The sequence below is a fragment of the Squalius cephalus genome (assembly GCF_949319135.1).
Source record: "Squalius cephalus genome assembly, chromosome: 9".
Lineage (NCBI taxonomy): Eukaryota > Metazoa > Chordata > Actinopteri > Cypriniformes > Leuciscidae > Squalius > Squalius cephalus.
The window spans coordinates 21,585,127-21,596,258 of NC_137130.1; the positions used below are offsets into that span (position 1 = coordinate 21,585,127).

The 11,132-nt window shown below is 36.3% G+C and overlaps 1 long non-coding RNA gene across 1 annotated transcript; it reads left to right on the forward strand.

The window, feature by feature from the left end:
- Positions 1–733: 733 nt before the first annotated feature.
- Positions 734–10,882, forward strand: LOC307164648. The gene is made up of 3 exons (XR_013822309.1): positions 734–884; positions 3,942–4,062; positions 10,267–10,882. It is a non-coding gene; the product is annotated as an uncharacterized lncRNA (long non-coding RNA).
- Positions 10,883–11,132: the final 250 nt, after the last annotated feature.

The window sequence follows — 11,132 nt, forward strand, 5'->3', positions numbered from 1 at the left end:
GAGAGGAATGATCTGCTGTTTGTGATGTGTGTTTGATGTTCTATTTCAGCATTGACTTCTGTCACATTAATCAGAGTGCTGGACCCGTCCACTTGACATATTCAGCCATTCCTAACGCTCTTACATGCCCACAGACGATTTATTGAGGAAAAAAACTTCGGCTATATTTGCAGCTCAACCTTTGCTCTTATCCTCCAGCTGACGTCAGTTAATTATTCGTTCCCTGAATCTAATACATTTTCTCAGTGCCAAGTCATCTCGCTGTGCTCTCTTACTTGTGCGGGGAGATTCAAGACTGGCTAGTTTTGCAGGTGGGGGTTGTTCATGTCACTGTGGAAAACCAGCCGTTCCATCCATCTGCTCATGTTATCCTACCAACCAAAGTTTGGTTGCCATGGTACAGATCTCTCATTATAAACTTGTCAGTCAAAATATCATGACCTTTTCCCTGTCTCATTTGATATATATATATATATATATATATATATATATATATATATATATATATATATATAACATTTTGACCAGTCACAGGTGAATCAAATATTGTCGATAAGGCTCATCGATGCATGAGGGCAACGAAGGCTATCCCGTCTAGTCTGGTAAAATTGTAATGATGGTTAAGGGAGGAATGTGTCACAACACACACTGCATCACACTCTGCTGCGTAGCCACAGGCCAATCAGATCGCCTATGATGACCCCTGTCCACCGGCGAATGTGCCGACAGTGTCAGACCTGGACCTCGGAGCAGAGGAAGAAGGTCACCTGGTCCGATGAGTCCTGTTTTCTTTTACATCACGTGGACAGCCGTGTGCTTGTGTGCTGTTTACATGGGGAAGTGATACCAGGATACACTGTGGGACGACGAGAAGCCGGTTGAGGGTGTGTGAAGCTCTGGACAATGTACTTTTAGGAAACCCTGCATCTGTGTGTGTATATACACAGTACACACACATATAATTAATAAATAGTATATAAATAATTTTTAAATTATTTTATACATATAATTTAAAATGTGATAGCTATATTTATACTCATATTGAGTTTGTATTGCATATGTGACAAGTGTAATGGTTTTTGTCTGTTTACAACCATTTCATACTATATTTAGATGCATGAATTAAGAGGCATTGCTCCTTACACAAACTAAGCAATTGAGAAACATGACTTGTGCCAAAAGAACAAACCCAGTCATATCAGGTGTATTTGCATTAGCATATTAGTTGCATTTATTATTAAAATAACCCTGGGTAAAGGCAACTGAACTTAAGTGAAAGTACATTCGCTGCTTGTCATGGTGGATAACTGCATCTGCTTGCAGAAATGTGAAAGTTAGCTGTAGAAATCGAAGCTAAAGACTTTAGGAGACACGGCTAAAGCACACAAAGCCCGTGGAACAGAAGAAAGCCATCCTAACCCTGGATAATTCCCAAACGAAGTGTGAGAAAGGGGAAAATAAGTATGACTTTGTAATGTTATGAATGACACGGTTTACACAGGGATAAATATCACATTTCAACAGAAATATTACTGCTTGCTGCATTTGTCGAAATTTTCACGCTGACTTACACAATTGTATTCAAAATGGAAATTGCTGTGGTAGGATTTCAGATTTTCTGATCACCTTACTGACCTTCAGTTAAGTTTATGTATACTATTAGCTGAGTGTGAGACTGGATGAATACAGTGTAACAAAAGGAAACACTTTTTCTCACAGCTTTATTTTACCTTGCTTACAATTAAACAATTAAGTTCACATTAACTTATAGCTCCTTTCATGCTTGAGATATTTTAGTGATACACTGCATTAATTTCATAATAACATTTTTTTTTATAACAATATTTCAGTATGACATATTGGTGCCTAAATATTTTACTATTTATTTTAAAGTAAATATTTTTATCTTAAAATGCACTGATAACCACTATAATAATACAGATGGCACATTTGAAAGTCACATAAGGAATTAAAGTTATCTCAAGCAGCCTGTCCAAAAAACATAGCCAAAATATATACAGTGCACATGCAGCGTCACACACATAAAGAAAAAACACCATCAGACTGACACACAACACTGCAATAAAAACACCCTTATAAAATAGTTATACAAGATGTAATAATATGTGATGTCACACAGGGAGTAGGACTGTCCTTTTACTGTTTTTCACCATAATTCATATTTTTACTAGCAAAAAAACATAATTTTGACAGTATTTTACAGTAAAATGGCATGATGTGATGATAAATCATTTAGTTTTCCACCGTATATGTAACTTAGTTAAGTGATAATTAGGTTTTGACTGTAGCATTTTTATTTATGTAAAAATGGCAAATATTTTCATTATTTCAAAGTTTTTTTAAGCACTTTTTTTCCCCTACAGCCCTGCCTTCAGGCTGTCACGTGCAAGTTTTTCTCAAATAGAATGTTTCACTTCTTTTTATGTTTGTGTTACTGTATATTATTCAGCACTGCCACTGTATTTCATTCTGAAAATAACTTTCACTTGCAAAAATTGATTATCATTTAGCACAGATGTAAATCCAGTGCGTAAAGCTGTTTATCAAAGCGCGTGGGGAGCATGTGAGTCTGTAACTGATCGGTGATTTGTGGCTTTGGGGCTTGCTAAGGTACACTGTGCTGGGGTTTAAGGGGATATGTAGTGGTGTTGAGAAACCGAATCACACTCAGTGTACACTTGTGAACCTGTCAGCCCAGTGATGTCCAGGCGGAGGGGAGGGGGGATTAGTTCTATTAGTTCTGGACAGCACAGACTTATTCACATTCGTGAGGAGTCACTGAGGTCCTTTCTGCTAATTATAGGCTGAAAACTGACAGAGAAAAATTAGAGAGAAAAGGGACAGCTGCACTGCACTCTTGCACAAGCTTGGTGCAGAGAAAAATAAGGAGATGAGGAGAGATAGATGAAGAGGGACAGTTGATTTTGGCCTAAAACCTCTAACCTCCTCTGACGGGGAAACAAAATTCAATCTTCTCCCTGTTTCACCCCCTCTAACTCTCTACTCTGCTCACAAGGAGGTCAAGAGTTAGTCCCACGTGGCGTGGCCTCTGACTTTGTGGGATGCCGTGTTTTTCAGGGAAGCCAAACCATTCCTAATCTGGGCTTAACTTCAGGAAGGCAGCAGACCTCTCTGACGTATGTATACTCAGAGCTCAGTCCAGTTCAGCCGTGCTAAACCTCGCCAATCTGAAGAAAAATAAACATTTCTTACTGGTTTATTTTCTTGCACAGATAAACTATAGGAAGTATATTTTGAGGTTCAAAGCTTAAATACATAGTTCAGCCAAAAATGAAAATTCATCAGTGACAAGTGATCATTTACTCACCATCATGTCATTCCAAACCTGAATGACTTTATCTTCTGCGGAGCACAAAAGCAACTGTTTTTGTCCCAATGAAAGTCAATGCGGTCCAAGAAATCCCAACAATGGCCTTCATTGACTTTAACTGTATGGACAAAAAAAAAAAAAAAACTTATCAAAATATTTGTGTGTGTGTTCCATGAAGAATGTCATGCAGAGTAAATTATGTCACTTTTTTATTTTTGGTTGAGTTTCTTTTTTAAAAAAAGCAACAGCACACGTAAAAAAGACAGTTTGCTTTGTCTTTTGCTCATCTTTAAATGTGCAAAATAATGAAGAATATTTCAAAGCTGTGGTCTGCTAGAAAGGAGGTAGATGGTCACCTGCATGTGAAAGTTAGGATGCATTGCGGTATGTTGTGAATTTTATACTTCATGACGTGCCAATGTGCAAAATGTTTTCTCAATGTCAGTGTAATATTGTAAGATCATTATCTTGTTACAACACCACCATAAGAATGTCACTGCATCAGCCCAATGTGATGCTCATCCATCCTTCAGATTCGGAGAGGCTTCTGAAGCTAACTTGAGATGTTTTTCCTTTCTGTGATTGACAGGTTTCGTGCAATCCCTGCGGATTCACACCGGAGATCCACAGAGACCAGGGGGGCCCCCGTGTGATCTGAACTGACCATGCCAAACTCATCTGCAGTGTTCGCTGCTCCCAGCCAGCAACAGGTGTATTTAACACCCGTACTCTGTGACTTTAAATCTACATTTATTTTATTTCACCATAATTTGAACTGACTAGAGAAATGTTCATAAATCGTGCCAGTTTATCCTTTTTTTTTTCCCCAGTGATTAATACATATTTATATTTAGATATATATATTTTAGAATAATAGTTCTTAAAAATTTTCAATTAAGAAAGACAAAACTGAGGGAGCTCTTTTCATTTAATCTCTGCATATTTGTACTCAGTTTGTGAGGGGGAAAATGCATTCAGTAAGTCTTCTGTGTGAAAGGAAAACTCAAAACTCCCTCTGCTGGCACGGCATGTAAAAGTACCGTGAATCTGTTGTAACATCTAGACCAAAAAGAGAGAGTGAGTCTGTGCAGTTCTTCTTGTAGAGTCTTATCTTTGAATTTAGTTTAATAAAGCATGAAATACATCTATATATATAACCTTTCTTTTTTTTTTGGTCATGAACTTTCACCATTTAAAGTCTGTAATAGGCTTGGGAGTTTCTGGCACTGCTGTCCATATCCATCCCTCTGAGGCCTGTGAGATGGAAATGTGCTTTATAATATAACTTTGATATATGACACATCACGTGGTTGGATGTAAAATCTGGTATAACCCTCATTCAAAGTATTATAATTCCAATTTAGAGTGATGCTCTGTGGGCTTTTTTTTTTTTTTTTTTTTTTTGTAATTCAACCTTTTATTGTGTCTTTGAGCTTTGTTCTTATACCAAAGTTTTATTTCTTATTTGTGGTGAGAGGCACAGTATGGTTCATGTGAGGCCCTCTTCACTTTTACAAACCAGTCTTCCTGCTTTTCTCATTTTTTAAGAGGAAATGAATTTTTCTGTGGGCTGGATGACATAATAGGGACACATGCAATCTGCGGCATCTGTGAAACAAATAATAATTTTTATAAATGAAGAGCTCTTCGAATGAAAGGCCTCACTAGTGTAGACCTATATGTGTTTGGTTCAACAGCTTTGGTTGTGCCCGCACTTAGTTTCTTCATACTTGCTCTGTTCCAAACCCCAGTGTTAAGGCATCATAGACGTAATTCCCCCACAAAAGCTATTTTGAAGGGTAGGCAGCATAATTATTATTTACCTTACTACCTTATTTTAAAATTGTGGATGGGAGAAATGCTGAAAATACAAACCATTCAAAAGTTTGGGGTATTAAACTGATAAAAAGTGACAGTAAAGACATTTATAATGCTCATATAATAAGTGATATAATAATTTATAGACAAGTCATATAATGCTGTCCTTTTGAACTTTCTATTCATCAAAGATCCTGGAAAAATGTTTCACTGTTTCTACAAAAATATTAAGCAGCACAACTGTTTTAAACATTGAAAATAATATAAAATATTTATTGAGCAGCAAATCATATGAGAATGATTTCTGAAGGATCATGTGACACTGAAGACTGGAGTAAAATACATTTTTTTTAAATAATATATTAAATAGAAAACAGTTTAAAACAGTTTAAATTGTAATATTGTATTTTTTATCTTATCGACCTCAAACTTTAGAATGGTATTGTATATACTGTATAAAAGTATCAATGAAAATAGTTTAATACAATTAAGAATGCTATTTTCCCCACTATTTGTGTGTGTTAGCTATATTTTTTGCTTAAAGTATCTTGTTGTTAGCTTAGCAACATGCTAACAACAAACTATTGGAATGAATTGTGAGTTAAGTCTCCTATTTGCTTCACAACAGGAGTTCTATTAATATGATGCACTTTTATATGAGTTGCTGATTATGTAGTGTGTTCCAAATTAATTATTTAACTCCATTTCAGTTATGGCCTTATTTATGCAGCCAGGTTTCTATGTTGGCAGCAAGGCCCTGTTAGATTATGGAACAGAGCCATATAGTCTGCTATTACATTATGCATATTCCAAAAAACTTTTGTGAATATAAGTTGACCATTTCCAATTTATTAAGTGTGTAGTGAATGAATCATCAAGCTGGTGAGCATTAGAGTTGCCCTGAAGGGTCAGATGAATTCCAAAAGTGAAATTCTTTTGATGTTTCTGAGCACCTGCAAGTCATATCGGCACTTGGGCCTATTTTTATCTCAGAGAACACATAATGCTTCAGCCGTATTCCATCCATATTCTGTAATAGCTATGTACTCTGCCAGATCTGATTCAATTGAGCAGGCATTCAGCATCATTGTTATCTGGGCCGGACAGGTGGAGGTCACCTCCCTACAGCAGAGGGTCTGCAGGGTCACAGAAGCTAATTCAGGGAAGATGAGTCTGTGCTCTGAGAATGCTTTAGCTCCCTATGGACAGCTGCCACTCTTCTCCTTGTCCATGCCCCAGGGCCGTGTTAACGAGAGGGATGACCGGTAGCTCTCCTAGTGTCTGTTCTGAGTTAATGAGGTCAGTCAGTGGATGTTTGGGGTTTGTGTGTGTATCCTGACCCACTAAATTCTCTCTGTCTATGTCACTAAATCCTGCTGCCCAAATTATGGCATAAGGAATTGCATATTAAAAGTTCAATTTTGGAACCCCAAGTAAAATATTTGTAAAACAATTTACACACATACTTTTATGATTGGACATTATTGACAGTCCAAAGGTGGAATTTTATGTTCTTTTTTCTGCCATCTTTCCTGCACATTAAGTGTGTTCTACACCTTATTTCTGAAGACATGTTATGTAATTTAGCCTGGAAAGCCCATTACAAACCCCCAACAGTTGGAGTTTTTGCAGAATTTACCATCAAGGCACCTAGATGTGTGTGTATGTGTGTGTGTGCATGCGTGTGTGTGTCTGTGTAATTATTCAGTAAAAAAATGATTGAGTTTTTAATGAAAAGTATTACATTTTTCGTATAAAACAATCTTAGCGGAGCTTTTCAGTCCTCTAAGATTGTTTTAAATGAAAAATGCAATACTTTTCATTAAAAACTCAATCATTTTCATTTTAAAGGATACATAGCTTTAAACTCTTAGTTCTATCTTTAATGACTTATTTCTAATCTGAAAGTTATGAAATGTTAAATGTTCTTCCTGTAAAATACATTTAAGTAAAATTCATATTATATTAAAATTCTACTTTGATAATTTCCCTGAAATAAAAAAAATCAGAAAATATCATATAAATGTACATGTACATGTCTTTAATGACAAAGAATCACTGTCCCAAATACTGCTGTCATTACCATTATGCCAAGCATTTCAGAAAACAATTACATGTTTTTTTTGTGTGTGTGTGTGTGTGATGTTTTTTTTGGTCATGATAAAATTGAGAAGTGACAGGGGAGCACATCAGTTTGATGATCAGAAATGTAATTAATTACATTTTAATTTATTTGTACAAGTGTTGAATATGCAGATGGCATTTGTGTGACTGCGATATCTGTCATAATGGCTAACACGAAAGTCACCGGGTCCCGAGCAAACAAATACAATTTGAGTGCAGGAATACTTAGAATTAGATTATAAATTCAAATCTGATCTTTGATCTTTCTTCAACTGCAATTTGAGATCCTTGTGAATTGGGTCAGCGTTGTTATTCTTGCAGTTGTACAGTAAAGTGAGATAAATGCTTTTTGTGGTTACGTCACTGTTCTCATGTTGATTGTAAACACTACTATTCCAGACTGGGCTGAAGGCCGCTGGTTCTGTTCTCGGCTGCCCAGTCCTCCCTGGCATCTCACGCCCATCACATGACCACCCCTAATATCTCCCGCCACCTGTGGGAACAGACAAAGTAACTCTGATCACTCAGTGTTTAAAAATGTACAGTGATAAGTCTTGAGACTTTGTGTTGATCAGTGGCATTCCTGGTCATATGTAATATGGGCAAATGGACCTGAACATAAGCATGTTGAGATGAACACACAGTAGAAGAGACATAAGCGGCAGTTGTCATCAAATGGAGGTGTTGATGATTTGTTTGAGGAAGTCAAAGAGACAGCAGACAAAAGGCCTTGTTTTACTTCAATCCAAATCAGATTTTTGTGCATATCTGATAGGAATCTAATCATATTTAGCAAGTGTTAACGGCAAAATGAATAAATGTATAAATCACATGAAATCTGTTTTTACAAATCCGTTTCAAGTTACGTTTATGTAGTTTGAAATCAAATCTTCAAACCTTATTTCTGGAAATCTGTTTCAGAGTACGTTTACACAACAACGATGCACTAAACATGGAAAAGTTTTTCCTTTATGTTTTCCACGTACTGATGACAACGTTGTCAAAACGATCCCCGTTCACACTGATCTGCAAAAACGATTGAAACGTTGTATTATGCATGTCAGGCCAGTAGTTGGCGATGTCACTTTGTGAAGACAAATTACGCTCCTAGACGGCGCATAACGTCACCATTTTCACAAATTCTCTTTTTTTGTAGTTTACACAGTGACAGTAACGGTTTCGTTTTCAAAAACCTGCACTTTTGCAAAACTTGCAAAAACATCATTGCCATAGAAACCAACTCAACGAAAGAGTGCCAGGACAAACAAAATGAACGAGACAAACAAATCACATCTGAAAAGTTGTGATACGCAGTGTGCTGCCAATTATTTAGATCAGATTCTAATCAGGTACACAATTATCGGATTGAACTGGACAGTGTGAACGTGGCCAAAGTGATGCTCACATTGTAGCTTAATCAATACACTACATTACTCAGTAAAAAAAAAATTGTTATGTAACCTATAAAATATTATGACATTTAAGTTCATGGCTTTTATTTCAGTTTAATAGATTTAATTTGATATTTTTGTTGTTGTTATTATTAGTATTATTATTAAAGTATAGCGTTAGCAACAGCAATGTTATTGATGCAATTTATTAAATTATTTATATTGCTTTGAACAGACATTTCTGCCAAAATGTATATCTGTAAATGTATGTAATATAAAATTGTAATGTAAAATTAGCTTTCTTTTTCTAATCGTTCTTCTAAAACATTCTCCAAAGACTGTAAACATGTTGGGATTAATATGCATTTCACTCTGGTTTAAAGCCATACTGTGCCTGACCACAAAAACACTCACACTCTTGTCGCCTGAGGTGTGAGGTGCGAGTGTTGGCGCTGGGTTTGGAGATGTCTCCAGCTCATTAAGCATATCTCTACTGGGAAAAGAAACGGCTAATGTAGCCTTATTGTGTTATATTGCCCGTGCAAAAGGCCAGGCTCCAAAAAACACACTCTGTTGCCCAGCCCGGGCCATGGAGCTGCTGACAAATCACTGCACAGCATTTTATTATGACAAACGCCTAAATATGATTACTGATGCTTCTACCAGTTATATACCCTGTGCTGATAATGTAAGCACACACATGGTGTTTTTGTTTTTCACATTTGCGAGTATCAGCCCTTATGTTGATATGTTTTTGTTTCATTAAATAATTAGACAGTTGTGGCCAGTTTTACTTCATTTCTGAGAATATTTGTAAGAATAGACAATTTAATATTAAATAAACCTTTTAGCAAATGTCACAGTTGGTACATTACATTATATGCTGTCAGAAAATTTAGTCTTGAAAAAGAAAATAATTTGCCTAAAACTTTTGTCAAATTAAGGCTATTCCAAGTTCTGTCTCTTTTTACTTTTACTGTGCGTGCGTGTGTGTGTGTGTGTGTATGACTAAAAGAGAGAATCACTTCATACGTGCAAAGTATGAAATCTGACTGCCAAGTCACTGTGAGACTGATCCAAAGTCCATCTGCTGTTTTCTTCTCTTCTTACTCCCTGAACTCTCTCAATCCCCCCTGCTAAAATCACCCTGTCCACCCACATGCCCTTTACATGTGAATAAAGCTATTTCAATTTAAAAGCTTCTCTGTACTTTTGTCAAACAAACCGTCCTCTCTGAAGCAGGACAAATTGGAGGTGATAAAACAGGACTTGAAAGTGATAATTGGAAAACACATTTTTCAGTCAGACTATATTATTTAGTTTGTGCTATATAAAATATACACTTTTTTTGTGTGTATATATATACATACACACACACACACACACACACACACACACACACACACACACACACACACACACACACACAGTATATATACTGTACACTGACACTGACACTGAAATGTATGTATTTTAGTCTTTAATTTGTAATGTAATATGTGAATATCAACAATTATTTATCAGTTGATACTGATATACATTAATTTAATTGGGTATATTTATATTTAATGTCATCTACAGTTGCAGCAATCCACACACACATGCTTCCAGACGAACCTGAGAACTCCGTGAAGAGCCAGATGATGTCGGAGGGAGATTTGAGAAGGCTTATCTTCGGATAGATCGGGGAGCGGGCTGCAGCTGCGCTGAAATGATTTATATGGTCAGAAACACACTCATGCTCTCTCTCTCTCTCTCAAACACACTCAATACTGCTCTTTCCCCTTCTCTCACACTCCCTCATTCTTTCTTTTTCACATGTTTACAAGCAAAGTCATTTCAAATGTATGCTCTTCATGTTCTCTAAACATGCTCTCAACACCCTGGATGTGGGCAGACACAGGCCTACTGTACACAATACTTTCAAGTTTTGATTTGTGTGGTTCAGGCTGGCTGTGAAAAGTAGTTGTGGTCACTGATGAATCTTTAAAAATACCACCAACACATTGGCCGTGCAACAACTCCTTCACACCAATAACAAGTCCTCGTGCTCCAATAACATAGTGCTGCATGCAAGTTACTCCCGTAAAACAATAACGTTTCTGTTATTAGTAGTACTTTTGAGCATCACTATGATTATTGCTCATACTTTTAAGGATATAAATAAAATTTAAACTTAAACATGGGTGTTTAAATCATCATCTTTTTTAATTGTTAATTTGTTTTCAACATTCAGATGGTGAACCTGTTGGATAGGGGATAGTTAGATATATAAGGATATAGTTTAGAAGACTAATAGATTGTGAGCACTGTAAAATGTGAAATCAATAATGTAAAGGATTGCATGGATACAAATCATTATAGAAGTGATGGCTTGGGCACCATGTAAATCATTGTATGTGGCATTGCTTTGCCAGATAACACTGACATGTCATCTAATGGTTTCA